Consider the following 22,747-nt stretch of genomic DNA (forward strand, 5'->3'; position numbering starts at 1 on the left):
GAATAATTAGGAGTGTGTAAAGAAGAGTACAGGAATAAATCATGGATATAGAGGCAGGAAATGTACTGATGAATTTAAGGTAAAGTGGGTTCCTTTTCCTTGAGCAATGGCTGCAGATAGAGAGCCAGAAGATAATCTGGAGAGGAAGTCAAGCTGCCTAAAAATCAATCTAGGCAACTCTAGAGTGTAACTAATTGACTGTAAGCAGAGGCACAACAGAATCTGGGTTCTATTAGAAAGAGTTTGGGAGTTAGGGGGAGATAGAGGAAGGAGATAAAGTATTTTTACAATGAGTAAAGCAAGAAGTAATTTAGGCTTGAAATAGGTAGTAGAGTGTGATTATGGGAACAAATATGAAATCTGCGATACTCAGGAGCCAAAGACTCTAGGATTCATTGCATACAGTAGATAAGACGATAGAAAATATTAAGGAAGATTCCTTCCTTTCATTTATTGACAATAGTGAATGAATAAGTACTGTTCTTGTCCTCATACAGTTTGCAATCTGGTGGAAATTTAAACAACATTACAAGTAAGTCTATGTTTATAGTATGATTCCAGTTGTCATTACTGAACAAACAACATGCTGTGTTTGAGATTATTGTAGGACATCTGTGTGGAGCTTATTCAATCTGGAAATTATTTCTGTAAGTATGTTCCTTAGGAGAGGAGCATTAGGCACAGATGCGGATTTTGGAGTCATCGGCATGTGGAGACTTCCAAGAGACAAACAAAACAAAGTCAATACAGATTATAGTACATGGAAAAAATTCCTTAGCACCTTTGGCTTCAGACACCAAGAATCCTCAGGAGGTTGTTATTTCAGCTTCAGGCATAGCTAGAGTAAGCAAAGTAAGTGACAGTGTGGGCTTCTATGTTTTGTGTTTTGTTTTTTCTTATTTCTTGGACTCCCTTGGTCACACTAGTCTCTGGAAATGCCATGTCCATGAATTGAATCTGTTCACTCAACAACCCTGTATTAGGGTTTCTATTCCTGCACAAACATCATGACCAAAAAGCAAGTTGGGGAGGAAAGTGTTTATTCACCTTACATTGTGCTTTATCACCAAAGGAAGTCAGGACAGGAACTCACGCACGCACAGCAGTAACCTGGAGGCAGGAGCTGATGCAGAGGCTATGGAGAGGTGCTGCTTACCGGATTGCTTCCCCCTGACTTGCTCAGCCTGCTTTCTTATAGAACCCAGGACCACCAGCCCAGGGATGGCACTACCTACTATTGGCTGGATCCCTCCATTCAATCACTAAGAAAATGCTTTACAGCTGGATCTCATGGAAGCATTTCCTTAACTGTGGCCCCTTCCTCCCTGCAACTCTAACTTATGTGTTCAGTTTTATCCCCTATTCCTCATCATCCTCATCCTCTCCCACTCAATTCATTCCTCTTCCCAACAAGTGCTCCTTCTAATTTCCTGTTTATTTTTTTTTAACCCACCAACTTTAATACCTTTATGGAATGTAGGACCTCATGAAGCCCTTTCCAATTTGCTGGAATGTTGATGCCTCCACCTAGTCTGGACCTTCTCCTATGCAGGCACGAATGACTGCTGTGAACTCATAAATACAATAGCCACAGCAAGTTCAAAGGACAGTATTTCACATCACTCTTACATTTCTAGCTCTACATTCTTTCCACCTCCACTTCCATCACACTCTTTGAACTGTGAAGAGGGAAGTAACATAGATCCACTTATTTAAGACTGACCTCTCAATAGTCACTTATTCTTACCACTTTGACCAGTTATTAGTCTCTGTCTCAAGCACTGTCAACTGCAAAAGGAAGCTTCTGATAGCCACACTGATGTGTGGGTATAAATACCAAGTATTTAGAAGACAGTTTAACTGCACATCTATAGAGCAAAACAACAGTATTGCTTAATTTATGCATCCCCACTTGCTGGATATTTCAGAATCAAAGCTCTAACAATACTTCATGTCATCAGACACATATTTTTCGTTTGGTTGGAGGCAAATAAAGTGTAGAGATATTCTCTGGGAAACATTTATATACTTATTTTCACTTACTTCTAAATCCGCATAAAGGGATTCAACTAAATACAACATTTTTAGTGAATCAGATTAAGCTGCCATTTGGCATTTTGCTATTTCTTTCTTTTGCTTTTCTTGTTTTGTTTTCCTCAACCTACATTTAAACCAAATTTTAAATAAATGGCACTAATAGCCTATGACACGAATGTCAAACAGAATATTTATGTCACACATACACACTGTCAGCTAGGCCCGAGTCTTTAAAAGTAAACATTTCTCTAATGCTAATTGAATAATGGCTGAAACAAAAAAAGATTTCAGTCCAATTATGAATAAAAAATAAGAAAAATTACAAAGAGTTACAATCAGCTGGTTTCTATTTGAAAGGCCTGAATTATGCCACTCTGTTGGCAACATCTCTGGGCTCTTCTCACACTTCTAAGCATTTACAATGTCTGTTTTTCAAGTAGATCTTGGCTCCCTCTGAGATTTGTGCATCATGTTTCCTAGGAGGCAGAAGAAATATTTCAGGCTCTGAGATTTCATAAGGTATTGACTGCAGGTCATGTGTTGTGGAGTTCTACAGATTTGACTTGGTTTTAGGCTCATGGAAACGTACTACAAAATTCACAGTAACACCCACTCTGTGAATTCACACTATATCACCATGTCACTCATTCTGACATGCTTCACAAGCATATGACAAGTGACATCCATATTTAGCTTTTACGCCATTAAAAACTCAGGAGTGTAATAAAATTTATCCTAGGTTAGGTCAAGAAGAGAGTGAAAGGAAAAAATTGAGCATTTTCAATGCTAACAACAGAAAACCCAGGCAAACAAACAAAAAAAAGTCATGGGCTAGGACTGTAAATTGGTTCAACAGTTTTGCAAAAGTTTTTTATGGACCAGTTAAAATTAAACCTGTTTATGCCTTATGATACAGCAATACCACCTTATGGTAGTAGATGTCAGGATAGTGTTTGGGACACTGAAGGGACAGGGGCATGAGTAGAGGTGCTGCTGAAAGAGGGGTATGAGGAAGTCATTTGGGGAGCACAGCAATGTCCTATAGGTTGATCTGTTAGTGATCATACACAAACATTCACCAGTCTGTTCACTTCATATTTGTATCCTTTTCTGGAAGTTATCCCTATGATTTCCAGAGTTATGAGGGAAAGTTCCTAATAAGGGGGCAATTTAGGAGGATTGGGGTGAAGACAATGCTACTATGATCATAGGATATCTCTATAGTTACATTCTCACAGGTAAAGTGCCTCCCCCATAAAAGGTAGGGATATTGTTTGTTTTCCACTCAGAAGATGGAATCCACTTCTTTCTCTAAGAACCTAGAATCTATCAATCCTGCCTCACTTGGAAGATCATTGTTATATAGTCACAGGCACTGACATAGATTCTCCTGGGAGACATTTACTTCTGGTACCTCCTGACAATTCAATTAATCTTTCTTTGATAAATTGATACTATGGTTAGTGGTCATGTTAATCTTGAATTGACTCTTCCTAGCAAAACCAAAATTGGTAATAACAAGTCCTATGGCATAAGTTAAAGTAGGCATTGTTCATACTGAGTGTCCATGCTTGTACTGACGCCTCTTGCAGTAAACATTGAGTCTGTGCTTCCTTCTACCACTTATTTGGCATTCTAATATTCAGGTAAACCTATTTGGTAGTAAATCATTTAAAACCAACAGTAGCTAAGCTTTGTGTTGCTATGGTATCTGCTGATGCCTGGTAAGCATTGTGGGTACCAAGCTAATCTCTGTTTACTAAGGCAGATAGACTTTAGTTTGTAAAGGAAGGCACATCTGTACTTTTCCCTGGGAAATTATGGTGGGATCCCCGTGAATGCAGTTTATGATAAGAAAATGGGAGGGGAAGAACATTAAAGTTTCAAGAGTACAAGAAAAAGTCATGAAAACAAAATTATGGATAGCCTAAGGCATAGTTCCTAAATTAAAATGGTTTTATATTTGTTTATATGTAGATTTAAGAAATATGAAAGCATTAATACAAGAATATAGTAGTCATTTGGAAAGAATTGATGCTAAATTGGGAAACACAAAAATGTTACATGTACTGAGATGAGACATGATTTTATTATTCATGATTAGGTATCTCACTCAACCGTATGGCATCTTTTAAATATAAAATAAAAACCTGTGAGAATGTAATTAGTTAAAGCTGTTGAAAACTTCCTAGACACACACAAATACTCTATTTAAAGACATTATATCCCTAGAATATTTTTATTTGATTTTAATTCAAGGTACAAATTTTTATGGTTGAGTAAACTCTTGAGAAAAGTTCCATCAGCTGCCTTTGCATTAGTGTTATACAGAGAAATACAGTATACCTTTGCTATGAAAATTTTTATAAGAACAGAACATATGTTCCACTTCATGGTATCAAACACAGAGCAAAATTACTCTAATTGGTAACATACTTGGGAAAATGATTGGATTAAAAGACTGAGAGTTATAAATGTCTGAAATGTCTATTTCAGGCACAAGTAGGGGAAATGGCACTAATTTCTAAAGTGTGCACATAATGATTAAATTATCCCACAGAGATGACGAGTATACCAGCATGTACTCTGGGAAAAAAATGCCATGTGAGTAAAGAAAGAGGCAATTCCGTCATGGGCAGCAGTCATCATGAGAAACTCTTTCTGTCTCCATGGTCACACAAACCATAAGTGCACCCAATTCTCTACAGTCTCATTACTTTCATTTATTGTATCTGCCAAATGAAATCAAATTCTGTATATATCCCTAATTCTTGCTCTGTCTCTATCCCCCTCCCTCTATCCCCCTCCCTTCCTCTCCCTTCCTTCATCTTTTCCTTCCTCTCCTCCTCCTCCTTCTTCCTCTTCTTCTTTATCTTCTCTCTCTCTCTCTCTCTCTCTCTCTCTCTCTCTCTCTCTCTCTCTCTCTCTCTCTCTCTCCTCTTCCCCTTTCTCTCAGTTCATGTTTAGAGCATTTAAAAGGAGCCATATGAGCAGACCAAACACCTATTTTCCCAAGTATCTTAGTTTTGGAATAGGTTAGTGAAAACTTAGGCATGTTAAAGGTGAAAATAGGCACTCTGTTTACATATATACATATTCTTTACACTACTCTTTATCCTTGATCATGACACCGAAATACAAGTAAAATAAAAGCTTATCTCCCAAACTTATCCCTGCTTGTCATGATGTGTTCCTGTGCATGGATGTGTGTGCTCATGTGTGCGTGCATGCGTGCCTGTGTGTGTGTGTGTGTGTGTGTGTGTGTGTGTGTGTGTGTGTGTAAACTATTATAAATTAAGAGATAACATTCCAGGTGACAGCAAGTTTGGAGTATGGGTGTTAGAATAGGGCCAGTAACCATTAATGGTAACTCTTCCCATATACCTTGTACATGAACTATTATATTATATATTGGTGTTTTATAACAATGAGTATGTGTGACTTTTCCCTCGTGAGATTCTGTCTTGGACTGAAAAACCAGGATCTACAGCCAGGGCTACACAATGAAACTCTGTCTCAAAAAAAGTAATTCCTAAGTATACATGCAATTTTACTAATTGTTACAGACAAAGGATTTTTTTTGCACTAATGCGATGGATATGCTTGCTTAATTTTACATAAAGAATTTTATCTTGGCTTTATCTTTCATCCTACAGGATTTAGAGCACCTTTGACATTATTCAGAGTTGGACAATAATGTGATTTTTCTAATAATCAGTTCTGAGGATATATATTTCACTGAAATATATATAGTGTGACATGTCAGAAGTAGGTGTGAGGCAATTTCAGCAATGTGTCAGAAATTCTATATGCATCACTGAATATTTTTTTACATACCCAAATACTTCCAGACTTTGAGTAAATCAGATGAGCCAAAAGACAACATCTACAAATATCTCTCTCTCTTTCTCCCTCTCTCTCTCTCTCTCTCTCTCTCTCTCTCTCTCTCTCTCTCTCTCTCTCTCTCTCTGTCTGTCTCCATGACCATTCTCAGATTGCCAGTTTTTTCTTCATTTCATTCTTCTTGACTAAAACTATGTTCTTGACTCTTTTCTTCCTGTAATATTCAACCCAGGATTAAGGGATCTGGCTATTGCTAGCTATTAGTTCTAGTTGTTGACACTAATGCTATGCCACTTGAGACTGTCTGTTAATGTTCTATAGCATTTATCTTCCTCAACCAGGCTGCAATAACTAAATTGCAATATCCTTAGGGGAAGAAACAATGTCTTCTGGTTTTTTTTGTTCAATTTCAATAGTTGCTGAAAAATATCTTATTTCAAACTGATATTATATTCTCCATGATGAGTTTGTTAAATAAGCCCACTGATATAAACAATAGAACATTAATTTTTATTGAAAATAATTTTTCATACCATATATTCTTCTCATAGTTCCCTTCCCCCAGCTCTTCCTAAATCTTCCCTACCAACCCAACTCCATGCCCTTTCCCTCTCTCTCTCTCTCTCTCTCTCTCTCTTGAAAAAAAACAAAATAAATCAACTACCAACCATAGAATTGATCACCAAAGGAGGTCCCCAATGGAGGAGTTAGAGAAAGAACTGAAGGAGCAGAAGGGGTTTGCAAACCCATAGGAAGAACAACAATATCAAGCAACCAGTATCCCCAAGAGCTCCCAGGGTCTAAACCACCAGCCAAGGAGGGACCTATGACTCCAGCCATATATGTAGCAGAGGATGGCCTTGTTGGGCATCAATGGGAGGAGAGACCTTTGATCCTGTGAAGGCTTGATGACCCAGTACAGGGGAATTTGAGGGCAGAGAGGCAGGAATGGGTGGGTGGAGGAACACCCTCATAGAAGTAGGATGGGGGATGGGATAGGGGATTTCTAGGGGGAGCAAATCGGGAAGGGGATAACATTTGAAATGTAAATAAAAAAATATCCAATAAAATGACTATGCATACTTATTATTACACTTAACGTGAAACTGAGATGTGTTCAAATCTTCCAGATCTACTCTCCTAAACTATAAAATAGAAAAGTCTAAAAAAAATGATTAATCATAAAAAAGAATTTTTAAAAGAAAAAAATCAAGAAACACACAGGTACTCCTAAAAACAAAGCAATGAAACAAAATGTCTACAAAGTACAATTTAGTTGTTTTTTGTGTTGGCCATCTCCTACTGGTTATGGGCCTAACTTATACCCGTGGTTAATGCACTCAGTAAAACTTCACTAGAGAACACTAAATTTCCTCTTACAAGTGAATGACAACTGGAGATAAGTTTCTTGATCAGGGGTGGGAGCCTTTGTCTCAGAACGCAGAACCCCATCTGGCTTGAAATGGAGCAGGCTCTGTGCATACTGCCACAGTCTCTGTGAGTTCATACATGGGTCATTGCTACTGTTTGTTAAAGGACACTGCTTTCTTGCTGTCACCCATCTCCTCTGACTCTTCAGATCTTTATGTCTCCTCTTTCACATTGTCCCTAATCCCTGAGGGAAGGTGTTTGATAAAGTCATCCCATTTAGGGCTGAGTGCTCCAAGGTGTGTCACCCTTTGCATGATGTCTAGCTGTGGGTCTCTGTGTTTGTTCCCATCACCTGCTAAGAGGAAGCTTCTCTGAGGCTGGCTGAGCAAGATGCTGATCTAGGGGTACAGCAGGAGGTTATTAAGAGTCATTTCATTATCATGATGGAACCAATTATATTCTTAATATGTTTTTAATTGAAACAGAATATTGCTTTCTCCCCTCCTTTTCTTCCTTCCAGCTTCTCCAAGCTACAGTCCCTTGAAACCCTTTCATGTCTTCCTCTTCATTCTCTAGTTGATGGTCTCTATTTGTGTGTGTGTGTGTTTGTGTGTACAGAGATAAAACCTGCTCAGTTCATCATTGTTTGTGTGTATATGGATTCAACGCAGACTACTCTTAAGTTGGACAAGCAAGAAGGAGGTTCATCCCCAGGAAATGCAAATTCTCCCCATATACTAGTTATTAGTTATCTATATGTGTTTCCCTCTGGGCTGGGACCTTGTGAATGTGTCATGTTTCTTCTTCAATCACATTGTCAAATTTTATCATCCAATTATTCACTTTCTCATTGCTGTGGCAAAATGCCTAACAGAAACAACTTAAAAACAACAAAAAATTATTTTGGTACACATAAAAGACATTGTGGAAAAAATCTTGTCAATAATTCCTTGGGCTTTCATGGATTCCTTGCTCATATGGCACAGACAAGGACACTGAGAAGAACTGGGTTGGAAGTAGAACTGGGTTATCATCTGCAAAGACCTACTTGCCTTTTTATTTCTGATTTTGTTAATTTGGATACTGTCTCCATGCCCCTCTGGTTAGTCTGGCTAAACGTTTATCTATCTTGTTGATTTTCTCAAAGAACCAGCTCCTGCTTTTGTTGATTCTTTGTATAGTTCTGTTTGTTTCAACTTGGTTGATTTCAGCCCTGAGTTTGATGATTTCCTGCCTTCTACTTCTCTTGGGTATATTAGCTTCTTTCTAATATAAAGCTTTCAGGTGTGCTGTTAAGCTGCTAGTGCATAATCTCTCCAGCTTCTTTTTGGAGGCACTCAGAGCTACGAGTTTTCCTCTTAGCACTGCTTTCATTGTGTCCCATAAATTTGGGTATGTTGTGCCTTTATTTTCATTAAGTTCTAAAAAGGTTTTTATTTCTTTCCTTTTTTTTTATTCGATATATTTTTTATTTACATTTCAAATGATTTCCCCATTTCTAGCCCCCCCACTCCCCGAAAGTCCCGTAAGCCCCCTTCTCTCCCCCTGTCCTCCCACCCACCCCTTCCCACTTTCTTGTTCTGGTTTTGCTGAATACTGCTTCACGGAGTCTTTCCAGAACAAGGGGCCATTCGTCCTTTCTTCTTGTACCTCATTTGATGTGTGGATTATGTTTTGGGTATTCCAGTTTTATTTCTTTCCTTATTTCTTCCTTGACCAAGGTGTCATTGAATAGAGCATTGTTCAGCTTCCATGTGTATGTGGGCTTTCTGTTGCTTTTGCTGGTATTGAAGACCACCTTTACTCCATAGTGATCTGATAAGAGGCATGGGATTAGTTCTACCTTCTTATATCTGTTGAGGTCTGTTTTTTTGATCAAATACATGGTCAATTTTGGAGAAGGTACAATGAGGTGCTGAGAAGAAGCCATATTCCCCAGCATACAGTAAGGACACATCCTCCACTATGTTTATAGCAGCCTTATTTATAATATCCAGAAGCTGGAAAGAACCCAGATGTTCCTCAACAGAGGAATGGATACAGAAAATATGATACATTTACACAATGAAGTACTACTCAGCTATTAAAATCAATGAGTTCATGAAATTCTTAGACGAATGATGGAACTGGAGAATGTCATCCTGAGTGAGTCACAAAAGAACACACATGGTATGCACTCACTGATAAGCAGATATTAGCCCAGAAGCTTGGAATACCCAAGAAACAATTCACATGTCAAATGATGCCCAAGAAGAAGGAAGGAGAGGACCCTGGTCCTGGAAAGGCTCAGTGCAGCAGTGTAGGGGAATACCAGGACAGAGAAACGGGAAGGGGGTGATTGGGATACAGAGAAAGAGAAAGGGGCTTATGGGACTTTAGGGGAGGAGGGATCCAGGAAAGGGGATATCATTTGAAATGTAAATAAAGACTATATCGAATTAAAAAAAAAACACTACTGCCAGTGACCAATCTGCATAAGTGATGTCTACTACAGCTCCAAATATTACCACTAGTTGTAGACCAGGTGTTCAAATATGTGAACATGTCCCTGTAGAGTACATTTTAGAGCTAAACTATAGCAATTATCTTCATTTCCATGAATGTATATCCCAAAAGTCAATAGCCCATTGTTACCTACAATTATCACATTTGGTTATGTTTGTGTAATGGACACACTGCTATGTCTTGTTAGATACTCTGTTCATGTATAGATTTTTTTCCTTCCTCCAAATGTTGTAATTGATGGATGGTAAGTGTTTCTACCTGAGTGTGGCACTAAGTATTAATCTTCCAACATACTATCTAACCTTTGATCACACCTCTTTCTTGAAGGACAGCCTGTGTTCAGTGAGTAGACAATGTGGTGGTATAAAGGCCCATATAATACCTTACTTGGTGGAAACTCTGAAGGACTAATTGGGCTCCAAACTTCTGTAGCATGGGCTAAAGACTCTTCTACACATGAATTTAAGTTCAACTTTTCCTTTGCCCAATTGCTCTTCTTTCACTCCTTTTGCAAGTATTTCTAAGAGCATCAACAAGAGTCATTCTGCACATAGATGTCTAGTTATTAGTTCATTATCTAGTCTCTTCATTTTTGTACTTTTTCATTCTGTATATTTTTGTGGTATGCATATGTATATATGGGTGTTTGTACATGGACACATATGTGTGGGAGCACATGCATATGTGTATCTGAAGAATCAAGGTTGATATTGAGAACCATCTTTAATTGCTTTTCTATCTTGTGCAGTGGGGCAGTATCTCTCAGTCAAACCCAGAACTTGTCTTGCTAGCCAGCTTGCTATGGAAATGACCTGTCTCCACTTTCCAAGGCTGGGGTTACATGTGGGCTGTCATGTCTAGATGACATTTACAAAAGTTCTGGGTGTTTGAATTCCAGTCCGCACACTTGTGTGACAAGCACTTAAACACCAAGCTATTTGCTCAGCCCACTCTTTTGAACATTTTATGAGGATGGGGCTCTTTCCTATCTGATTTATTGCTGGATCTAAAATAGAATGCAACAAATTATTGGTGCTCAAAAATTGTTGTGGACCATGAATGAATGAACAGAGTATTTGATCTAAATTTTATATGCTTGCTATATGAGATATCAGGGAAAGAGAAGCAAATTAAATTAAAGAGCACAAAGTCAGTCAGTTGTGAAACGAGGCCTTTGCTTGAATAAATGAAATATCCACCCTCTTTACCAAAACAAGCTTGGCCTTTTGATGTCTTTGTCATCAAGCAGGGAAGCAGAAAAAGGTTGATTGGGGAACAGGGGGAGGGGAGATGGCTTATGGGATTCTTGGGGGGTGGGGGAGAACAGGAAAGGGGACATTTGAAATAAAGAATATATCTAATAAAAAAGACTTAGTTGTGAATGACTTAGTTGGCTGGAGGCCATATTGTGATCTGACTAGTTTGGTATGGTATTGAACCTTCTATTTAACCTTCAAATATCTCCCCCCTCTCTCTCTTCTCTCTCTCTCTCCTGCACTCCATATGTAACTTCATTACAATGTGTATCTTTTCCTCTGTGATTTCATTGACAGCTTGAATAACCCCCAAATTAAAACTGTTAATCTTTGCTTTGATTCTCTCCTCCATTCTTTCTTCTCTAGTTGACTGTCTACATCATTCCAATTTATTTTTATACCAACTCAATCAGGATCCAAATATGGTATGGGATTCACAGCCAAAACCTTGAAAGAGGAAATTTTGATGTATGAATTCACTGGGATATGGACAAGTTAGGAGGACTAACTAGGTTGGCATGACATTTAAGAACTAGCAAGAGGGAAAAGGAGTAAATACCAGTAATGCTGAAAGAAATAGTGTTAGTTGAGCCTGGTAAGAGTTGGAGTCATGAGGGAGGAGTCTTTTAGTAGGAATCATAATCAAGCAGGTATATGAATGATAGGAAAAACAGAATGTCAAATCAGACATAGAGCTTCTATCTGATCATTCTTGAATCTACTGTGGCCATCTTCTATTGGTCAACCATAACCAGATATCAGATGACAAGGGCTACTGGTAGTACAGTATTCTGGAATAAGTTTCTGAGGTATGAAAAAGACTAGATCTGAGGATTACAAGGGGCAAAGGAAGAACCAGTATATCCATCCCAATTCTCCCACATCAATGGGATGGAAAATTTTCATGTATCCCCATAATACATTCCCATGTAGAGGTTATGGTACATGATATGTACTTCACATCTCATGATATATCCATAAGTATTATGATCTACTCTGATATGGTTTCAGTAAGTATCACCCAGAGACTATGTGGTAAAGGCTTGACCTTCAACCCATGGCACTACTATGAGGTTGCAGAAACTTTAAGAGAAGGTATCGAGCAGGAGATTTTCCATCCAAAGTGCTCTGAGAGGGGCTGTAAGTACCCACATTACCTTTTCCTCCTTTTCTTTTTCACCCCTTGACCTTAAGGCATGCAGTTTTGCCCTCCTGCCATTTTATGCATTGCCATCATGAGCCCAAAGCAATAGGACTTTCATGGATTGAAAGTTCCAACCTCATGACACAAAGAAAACCTTTCCTTCTTTATAAGTTGATTTATCCTTAGCATTTGTTACTATAATGGAAATCTGATTATCACATTCCCTATTGCACAGATAAAGAAGCAAGTTTCCATAATACCATCACAGAGCTCATAAATAGAACAGGTAAAAAATGAGCCTAGAATTCTAAGTTTAAAAAATATTTTGCCAAAATTTGTTACACAATAAGGTTATATTCTGTAGAGTATCTCTCTCTGACCACCCCTTTCTCTTTCTACATGCACACATTAGCCAACCTCTGGCCCTTGACATCTGTTTTTCAGCAATTCTGCTTGAGACATTTTCATGCCCCATTTTTGTCCCCCCTTCCAGTTAATTCAGACCAATCAGTTTCCCTTTTTAGTACCTGATCTATTTACCAACTTCCTCTTTCATATAATGTTGAAATGTGGGATTACACATAACTTTCCTATTCAATGTAATAGGCACTGTTTGCTTAAGATATGACTGCTCCCAACCAAGAAGCCATCTGCAATTAACAACCACCAATAAAGAAAAAATAATTTCTCCAATGAAGTCTCACTATATATATAATCCATATACTCACAGGCCCCATGCCCAGAAGTAGATAGATGACCAGCATAAAATGAACTCAGACGTATCACTGGAGATTTTATTTATTTATTTTTGTTTTCATTTTGCTGAGTTTGGGCTTTTGTTTTTTAACCTTACTGGTCTTTGCTTGTATATTATGGTTTCTAATTTTGAAGTGTGTGTGTGTGTGTGTGTGTGTGTGTGTGTGTGTGTGTGTGTGTGTATGTGCGCGCACTTGCATCTCCTGTGTATATATTTATTTTGGTCTTATTTTTTGTTCTTTTGTTTGCTCATTTTTTTAACCCTCATTTGTCTTTTTATTAACCTGTTTGAATGCTTGGAGTTGAAAGGGTCAGGAGGTGCGGAGGATCTGAGTGCATATGAGAGAAGGGAAATTGTGAACAGATATACTCTACAAAAATAACTTATTTTAAATTAAAATAAAACTAAAAATCATAGCTGTGACTATAGAATTTATTTTTAATTTAACTTCAACAAAGTGAAAATTTCAATGAGTACTTACAGTACAGTCTTCACCACATGTCATCCTTAAGTGTCAGCTCTGCTTAGTGATGTACTATTGTAATGGGAAAAATACCCTGTAACATAGTTCAGAAACCTGGCACATCACCCGTGATCAGTCATATTGATAGCATCTATCCTTGATACATTGTGATGAAAATGGTACTTTGTCTCTGTGATTATCTTCTTTCAAACCCATAATCCCCAGTCTAATCACCTAAAGCCCAATAGAGAGACATTCTTTAAAATACCTGACTAGAACTCTTCAAAACTATCCAAATCATGAAAAAACAAGGAAAGTTGAAGAAGTTACCCAAGCCCAAAGAGACTAAGGTTGTGTGATTAAATGTAAGTTGGTATTGGGTTGGAACATTGACAAACAATAGTGACAAACTTGGGAAAGTTCAAATTAAGACTGGAATTCAAGGAACAGTAAACTATAGATGCTATTTCCTTCATTGTAATGTGCAGAGAAGTGTGTTAGAAACTTGTACCATCTTTGGTATGTTTCTGTTATGCAGAGCTGTCTAAAATAAAATGATTACTTCATAATAAAACTGTCCAGTCAGTAACTGGACACTATAAATATGCTTTGTGCAACTAGAGAATGGTTATCTATTTTTTCATCTATAAATTTTATAGAAATATAAATAACTAAGGATCTTCCAGGGGGATTAAGAATCTAAAATGAGATCTGTTCTAAGTGTCAGTCATGAGGTTAATCATTTATAGGCACAGAGCAAGGCAGGAAAATGTAGGCAATGATGGATAGGGGGTGGGGCAGACAAAGAAAATAATCAAGATGCCTCACTACTTCTGGGGTCACTAAAATCTTAAGGCATACACAGCTTCTCTTCTCTGGTCCACCCTTGACTCTCAGCCATTTTTAGTGCATTTTGCCAAGCCATACCTACTTCTCAGTACATGCTGGCCTAGTCATTACCAGACTCAGAGCTTCCGAGCCTTCACCAGCTCTGAAATTGATCATTTTAGAGGCACTTTATATATATATATGAAGAGATAGACAAGTTGTGTCCATCTACTCAATGTTTGCCTTTATTCTATAAGGAAAATGATTGATCTTGAAGGTAAAAAGCAGGCACTCTAAATAATATGAAAACTCCACTATAGCTTGAGATGAGTGATGAATAAAGACAATGACAACTATGATGATGACTATGGTGATGATGTGTTTTTTAGTCATTTTCCTCTTATATAGATCTTCAGTTTTCCTAATGTTTATTTTAGCTGGCCACATAATCATTCACTAAAAGAAATTCAACTGGGTGGATCTTCTTCATGTAGAACAATATTATCTTTGAATCAGTTGTACTCGGTTTCTTCTTATGCTAGCCTTGCATCTGCTTAGTTTTTCCAAGGCATATGCACAGTGCTGAGAATCTAATAATGGATTCCATCCAGGCTCTATGCCATTATGTAAATAGGGATCCTCTAATATCCACTAAAATCCCTTAGGACTCTCTCTAATTCATTAACTTGAGTTTTTAAAAGAATCACATGCACCTTTCTCATGATGTTAGGTAGTCCTAATAGTATTCTATTTTGACGGGTGGCTCTATTTTCAAGGAAAAGGAGCACATGGTTTTATGAAACCTGCTACTTAAGGGTTCCATATGATTAAGAGCAGAAAGATCAGTTGTCCACAGGGTTGCCCAATGGGCTATTTCCCCTGCCAAAAATCATATGCTTTGGATTATTTTATTAGATGAATACAAATAAAGAACATTTTCTTTTAAAAATATTCATTTATTTGTTTACATCCCAAATGCTGCTTCGCCTCCCAGTCACACCCTCACCAAGTCTCTTCCTACATGTCTCCTCCCCTTCTCCTCTAAGAGGGTGAGAGCCTCTGGAATATCTCTCCAACCCTGGCATATCAAATCTCTGCCAGATTAGGCGCATCCTCTCCCTCTGAGGCCAGACAGGGCAGCCAGGAAGAATGAGCTTCCTGTCTGCTCCATGTGTGCTGGGGCCCCGTTCCAGCTTGTGTATGTTCTTTGGTTGGTGGATCAGATTCTGAGAGTTCCCAGAGGTCCAGGTTTGTTGATTCTATTGGTCTTCCAGTGGCATGCTCATCAAATTCTGGGCCTTTGATCCTTCCCCCAACTCTTCCATAGGTGTCCTTGACCTCTGTCTAATGTTTGGCTGTCGGTTTCTGCTTCTGTTTCTGTCTGCTGCTAGGTATAGCCACTCAGAGGACAGTTGTGCTAGGCACCTGTCTGCAAGCATAACAGAGTATCATTAAGAATATCAGGAACTGGTGTTTGCACATGGGATGGGGTTCAATTTGGGCAGGTTATTGGTTGGCTACTCCTTCAGTCTCTGCTCCTATCCTCCACATTTTTTGACAGGACAAATTATGGGTTGAAAGTTTAGTGGTAGGCAGGTTGGTGTCCCTATCCTTCCACTGGAGTCTCTAGTCTGGCTACTGGAGGTGGCCTCTACAGGTTCTATGTCCCTCCTGTTAGGCATCTTGGCTAATGTCACCTGCATTGGCTCCTGGGAGCCTTCACTATCTCAGGTCTGGGATATCCTAGAGATGCTCATCTCCCCTGTCCTCAACCCCAGGCAGCTGCAGATTTCTATTCATTCTCCTGCCCACTGGGCCTCTCTCCTCTCTCTCCCCACACCTGATCCTGCCTTCCCATTCCTCTCCTCCTCCCACCCTCTCCCATTCCCTCCCTCCCTCTGCATCCTATGACTATTTTGTTTCCCCTTCTAAGTGTGATCCAAGTGTCTGTGTTTTGCCCTTCCTTCTTGTTTAACTTCTTTGGGTCTGTGGGATGTAGCATGGGTATCCTGTACTTTAAGGCTGATACTCACTTATCAGTGAGTACATACCATGCATGTCCTTTTGGGTCTGGGTTACCTTATTCAGGATGATATTTTCTAGTTCCATCATTTGCATGCCAAACTCATGATGTCCTTGTTCTTAATAGCTGTGTAGTACTCCATTGTGTAAATGAACCACATTTTCTGTATCCATTCTTCAGTTAAGGGAAATCTAGGTGGTTTCCAAGTTTATGACTATTACAAATAAAGCTGCTATGAACATATATGAGCAAGTGTTCTTGTATTATGGTGGAGCATCTTTTGGTTATATACCCAGGAGTGAATGGTATTAATGGGTCTTCAGATAGAGCTAGTAACAATTTACTGTGAAACCATCAGATTGAATTCCAGAGTGGTTGTTCAAGTTTGCACTCCCACCAGCAGTGGAGGAGTGTTCCTTTTTCTCCACATCCTCGCTAGCATCTGCTCTTACCTGAGTTTTTGATCTTAGCCATTCTGACTGGTATGAGGTGGAATCTCAGGGTCATCTTGACTTGCGTTTTCTGATGACTAAGGACTTGGAACATTTAAGAGGAGAAGCATTTTTTAAAAAATATATTTTAAAGAATATTTTAAAGAATCATTATGATTTAATGTTCCCGTCTAATTTTCATCATGTTTTATGGTTTTAAATAATATATTCTATTTTCCCTGATATAGCATTACTTTTAGTTTGTATTTGAATCATGTATCTTTGTTTGTTTGTTTGTTTCTATCCTGTTGCTTTCTACTAGTCTGCATTCTTATGTCTTGGGCATGGGTGGCTCTTATAATCAACATACAGCTACACTTAAAAATGTTCTGACAATTTCTGTTTTTCATTGGCTAATTCAAGTTGCTTGCATATGTGTTGATAATAGTACTTATTCTCATTAGCCTTATTATTTTGAGCATATACTTTGACTATATGCATGGTTTTCTGTTTTAGATTGTTTAAAATCCATTTTAGAGAAATTTTTAGATTCAGAGCAAAATTGAGAGGAATGCACTGAAGTTTCTCCTAGCTCCACTTTCCCCAATTATCATCATCTATCCCAGAGTGGTACATTCTTTAGAAGTGATGACCCTATACTAACACCTTATTATCACTGCAAAGTACATAGTTAACATTAAATTCACTCATAGTATTGCACATATGTGGGTTTAGACCAACACATTGTTACACATATCATACACAGTGTTTCTCCTATTCCATCTGTTCAACACAATTCTTATTTACAGCATCCAGCAAACTCTTACCTTTCCTACTGTCTCTGCAGTTTTGCTTTCTCCATGCTAAACAGTTGAACACATAGCACTTAAGCCTTCCAGACTCCCTTACTTCACTTAACAATACATACTTAATCCTCTTCAGCGATTTCTCACAGCTTGCATATATACTTTTAGACTTGAATTAATTTATATGTTCACCCACTTTCTTAATTTTTCATTTGTCTTCCTTTTTTTCTGTTATACTTTCTTCCCCATTTCTTGTTATCTTGGGGTGATTGAATTTTATTGTTTACATGTTATGGTTTTTGCTGAAAGAGATAGGAGGAGGATCACGAGCTCAAGATCAGCCTAAGCCTAACAATCAAACCTATGCAACTGCTATCTTTATAAGTAATCTTATATTGAAATCTGACTACATTTTTCAATCCTGTATTGTACATGGCTATTCTCACACTATAGTGACAGTTGAGAAGTTGTGTAAAAGATTGCATGGGTAGTAAACATTATAATATTTACTATCTAACCCGTAACAAAAGATAGAACTAATCTCTGCTTAGAGGTTTTGACTCTGACCTACAGTCTTCATTTATGTGATTGTTTTCCAGGATGTGTGTGTGTGTGTGTGTGTGTGTGTGTGTGATTTTTAACTTCAAAATTTTTACATTATTATACACTTCCCCAAATTTCATTCACTCATAGGTACATTTTCTGCCATTTTCTTGCTCATCTTTTCTTTGTATCTTAGATTTTCTTTCAGCTGTGATTGTTCTTCCTCGTGAAGTCTATATTTTAGAAAGGTGTCCCTTAGCTTTGGTTGTAAATGTTCCTGTCTTTGTGTGTCTCCAAATATCCTCATTCTATCCTCCATCCTGAAACACAATTTTTAGCTGACAGTTATTTTCTTTCTACTATTACTTCACTGCCTTTTGACTTTCATTGTTCTCATAGACAGCTGTAGTGTAATTGTTTTGAGGGTGAGCCATCATTTCACTGTAGGCCCCTTTAAGATCTTTGAGCAGTTGGCTCTCTACAGTTGAATTATAAAGTCTTTAAATATGAATGTTCTCCTTTTACTAATCTACTTGATATGTGCTATTGCGTTTCCCACCAGTCTTGAAAGATTCAGGCCAGTGTCACTTGGGAGTCCTGTTAGATTTATGTTTGACCTTCTATGGTGCATTCTGGGTAATTTCTGATCTTCCTTTCAGCCAGATTTTATCTACCATTTTACTTATGTTTGCCTTTTCATCTACATGACTGCACCGTTTATTTCTCTAAATATTTTACAGATAGCTGTTGTGTAGCCTGTGTCTCCAATTTCCTTTCTTCCAGCCAATGTGGAGATCTGAATCTATGTACATTGTTTATGCTGTTCCTGACCCATGGTGGCTTGCCTTAATAAATTATGAGATTCTTGTTTGATTTTAAATTATGGGAACCCTGTAGGCCTAAATGAGGTTTGCTTCAATGAACAGTCCTGGACAAGGCTCTTTCAGTCACTGTGAGGATTGATGATCTCAGCTTATTAAATGGGTTCCAGAATCATCATTCTCACGACAATGCAACATGAAGTTTGTCCTTAACAGTGTTGCTGTTAATATCTGCTCTCCAAATAGTCACCCTGCTTTTGTCTGGACTTGCCTTAGTTTAGTTTTGATTTCGAGCACTCTAATTCTAAAAAGCCTTAGAAAGTATCTTAAATCAGTTATAGCACCAGAAAAGCCTTGAGGAGTTTCTTCTATTAAAAATACAACCATATGCCTGCTATGAAGTGGCTGAATTTCTCAGAGCAATCTTTCAACTCTCACCATCCACATGCAACTGCACACAAACACAGCCACAAACCCACATGTTTTGCTATATTGACACAAGCCGGAAGGCTTATTATTAAACTGATTTCATACAATATATTTTGGTCATGATTTCCCTTCTTCCAACTTTCCCCACACCTCCCACACCTCCTTACCCCACAAATTTTATTTATTATTATTTATTATATTCTCTTTATCTTTCCCTTCCTTCTCTTTCCCTCATTTACTCTCCCTTTCCCTCCTCTATTCTCTCCATTCCTCCTCCCTCACCAAATAAAAAGCATAAAACAAAGATAAATAATAAAACAAAAATACAAAAACAGAACAAAAAGCCCACACAAAAACATGTAATCCATTTTGTATTGGCTAAGTACTGCTGGGCATGGGGCCTGCCCTGCTATATGATTGATACTCTCAATGAGACTCCACAAGAGAGACTGATTTTCTATTTGCTAGTGAGTAGCAATTGTAGACAGCTCTTGTTTAGGGGAGGAACTCTGTGTGTCCACCCTCCTCACTGCTGAGACCTTGTCTGCCTTGAACCTATGCAGGTTTTGTGCATGCTGCAACAGTCTCTGTGACTTCATATGTGCATCAGTCCTGTTGTATTTGGATCACACTGTTTTCTTGGTATCATCTTCACTCTTACAACCCTTCTGCCTCTTCCACATTATTCCCTCTAGTCCTGGAGGAGAGGAGTTTAATGACGATATCCCATTTAGGAAGGCGTGCTACAAAGTCTCTCACTTTCTGCTCCTTGTCCCATTATAGGCCTCTGTGTTAATTCCCATCCAATGCATAGAGAAACTTCTCTGATATGGGATATGTGAAGCACTAGTCTACAGATATGTCAATATGTCATTAGGAGCCATTGTGTTATTATGGTCCTTTAATAGAATAAAAGTAGTATGTTTTCCCCTATGTCCATGAACTATCTAGGCTTAGGTTCTTGGCCATTTTAGCAGTGTGAGTTATAGGTTTCACCTCATAGAGTGCTCCTGACATCTAGGTTGGTTACTCCTATAACAACAAAATCTTCAGAGGTTCAAAGCAGATGGGATCTCAGTACTGAGAAGTGGTGTGGTTATTGGGTCTCACCCATGAGCAAGAAGCCATCTACAGATAATACCTACTGGTAAAGAGAAAAAAGTGGTTTCTAATAGAGATGGATATACTAACCACACACAAGGGTTGACCCCATGCCTAGGAGCAGTTGGCCAACACAAAACAGACTCCATGTTCTTTTGTCTGTATGTGGACTTTTTGTTTCATTTCATTTGTTTGGTATTTTTTCTCTTGCTGGTGTTTTGCCTGTTCAATTTGATTTTCATTTCTGGGGTTTTGGGTTTTTGTTTGTTTATTAGTTTAGTTTTGGTTTTGAGAGTGAAAGGGGACATGAAATTGGTTGGGGAGGGAGATGGAAGGATGGAAAATATCAAAATATACTATATGAAAAATTTAATTTAAATAAGTAAATCAATTAAATAATCAATTTATTTAATTAAATAAATTGAAAGAATTAGCAATGGGCAAGAAACCTTTAAATAGATATCCTGGAATAAGTGGGAGTTGGTTAGATGGGAAAAGCCCCAAAGACTATGGGAGCAGAAAGAGAAATTCAAATATTGAATTCCTAGTATGAACCTAGTACTTTTCTTTCTTAAATAAGTTAAAAAATATGAAAATAACACAGATTTCTGGATGTAGTGTTTCATTTCCATAGTGTCAACTATTTGGGAAACTGAGGCAAGACATTTTACAGAACCCCAAGAGTTCAGGGCCAGCCTGGGCAACATAGCAAGATCTGATTTCAAAAATAAATAACAGATTAAGGAATGCAACTATCATGAAGATTTAGCAAATTGTCAAACATCCCGAGCTATTATATACTCCACAGTGTTTTGACTTCTGTAACTCACCCCTAACAACTCAGCAAGCCCTGTTGTGGTACTCTTATACCTACACAAAATCATTATGCCAGAGAAAAGATTTATTAACCATGTTTTTATTAAGTTAATAATTCATAGCAGCTTATCAGGTATTTATGATGGTTTGAACAAGAATGGCCTCCAAAGGATCATATATTCATATATCTGAATGCTTCGTCATCAGGGAGCAATACTGCTGAGGATGAGGAGGTATATAGCCTTGTTGGTGTAGGTGTGGCCTTATTGAAGGAAATATGTCACTGTTGGTTGAGGTTTCAAAAGTCCAAGCTAGGCCCAATGTCTCTCTCCTTCCTTCCCCCTCTCTCCTTCTCCCTCTTCCTGCTGCCTCCAGATCCAGATGTAGAACCCTCAGCTACTTCTCCAACACTATATGTGCCTGCAAGGTGCCATGCTCCTTGTCATAATGACTAAACCTTTGAACTGTAAACCAGCCCCTGTGTTCCCCTGGAAGATTTTGGAGGTCACCACCCTGACCCCAACCTCACCTATGCTGCTGACCTGGTGGAGACCATGAAGTCAGGAGAGCATGATTTTGGGGCTGCCTTTGATGGTGATGGGGATCGGGACCGAGCAGCAAAAGCCGCAAAGATCGCTTTGTATGAGACCCCAAATGGCTGGAAGTGTTTTTGGAGTTTGATGGATGTAAGCAAGCTGTACCTCTGTAGAGAGGAGAGCTTTGGGACTGGTTCAGACAATACCTGAGAGAAAGATGGACTGTGGGCTGACCTGGGCTGGCTCTCCATTCTGGCCACAGGCAAACTGGCAGAAGTTTGGTTGGAACTTTTATTTTAATCTCCTATTCCCCTCCCCCTGCTTCTATGAGGGTGTTCCTCCACCCACCCACCCACTCCCACCTCCCTGCCCTCTATTCCCCTACACTGGGGCATCTTTACCAGATGTCACTACAAGGAGGTGGAAGCAGAGGGTGCAAGCAAAATGATAAAGGACCTGGATCCAGGCCCTGATGCTGGACCGATCCTTTGTGGGGAAGCAGTCCTCAGCAAAGGGTGAAGTCTACACTGTGGAGAAAGCTGATATCTTTGAAAATAGTGACCCAGTAGATAGAAGCATTTCAAAAAATAAGGGCTTGTGGCTTATTTTTGCAGATGGTTCTCATATCATCTTCAGACTGAGTGGCACCAGAGTGTAGGGGCTACCATCCGGCTTTATATTGATAGCTATGAGGACATTGCCAGATCAACCAGGACCCCCAGGTCATGCTGGCATCCCTGATCTGCATTGCTCTGAAAGTGTCCCAGCTCCAAGAGAGGACAATTTGCACTGTGCCCACTGTCATCACCTAGAAAGATGGCCAGATGTGGCATGTTCCTCCCCCTGGACCTGTTCCCACCACCTGATTGAAGAGCACAGACAGAAACAGTGTCTTCGCCTGGGCCTTTTAGGACTCTGCCTTGACTTTTTACTTCCCATTTGATAAACAGCCATTTGTGAGGCACTGCAGCTGTGTGGAGGAGAGGGAAAACAGACCCGAGGGCCTGCACCCATGTCTATTCCTTGTCTTGCCCTAT

General features: G+C 38.8%; 1 pseudogene; it reads left to right on the top strand.

Annotated features, from left to right (window-relative positions):
• The window catches only part of LOC127674402 (phosphoglucomutase-1-like), an 82,310-nt pseudogene extending 59,788 nt beyond the window's left edge, over nucleotides 1-22,522 (top strand).
• The last annotated feature ends 225 nt before the right edge of the window (nucleotides 22,523-22,747 follow it).

This window comes from Apodemus sylvaticus, chromosome X (assembly GCF_947179515.1).
Source record: "Apodemus sylvaticus chromosome X, mApoSyl1.1, whole genome shotgun sequence".
NCBI classification, from domain to species: domain Eukaryota; kingdom Metazoa; phylum Chordata; class Mammalia; order Rodentia; family Muridae; genus Apodemus; species Apodemus sylvaticus.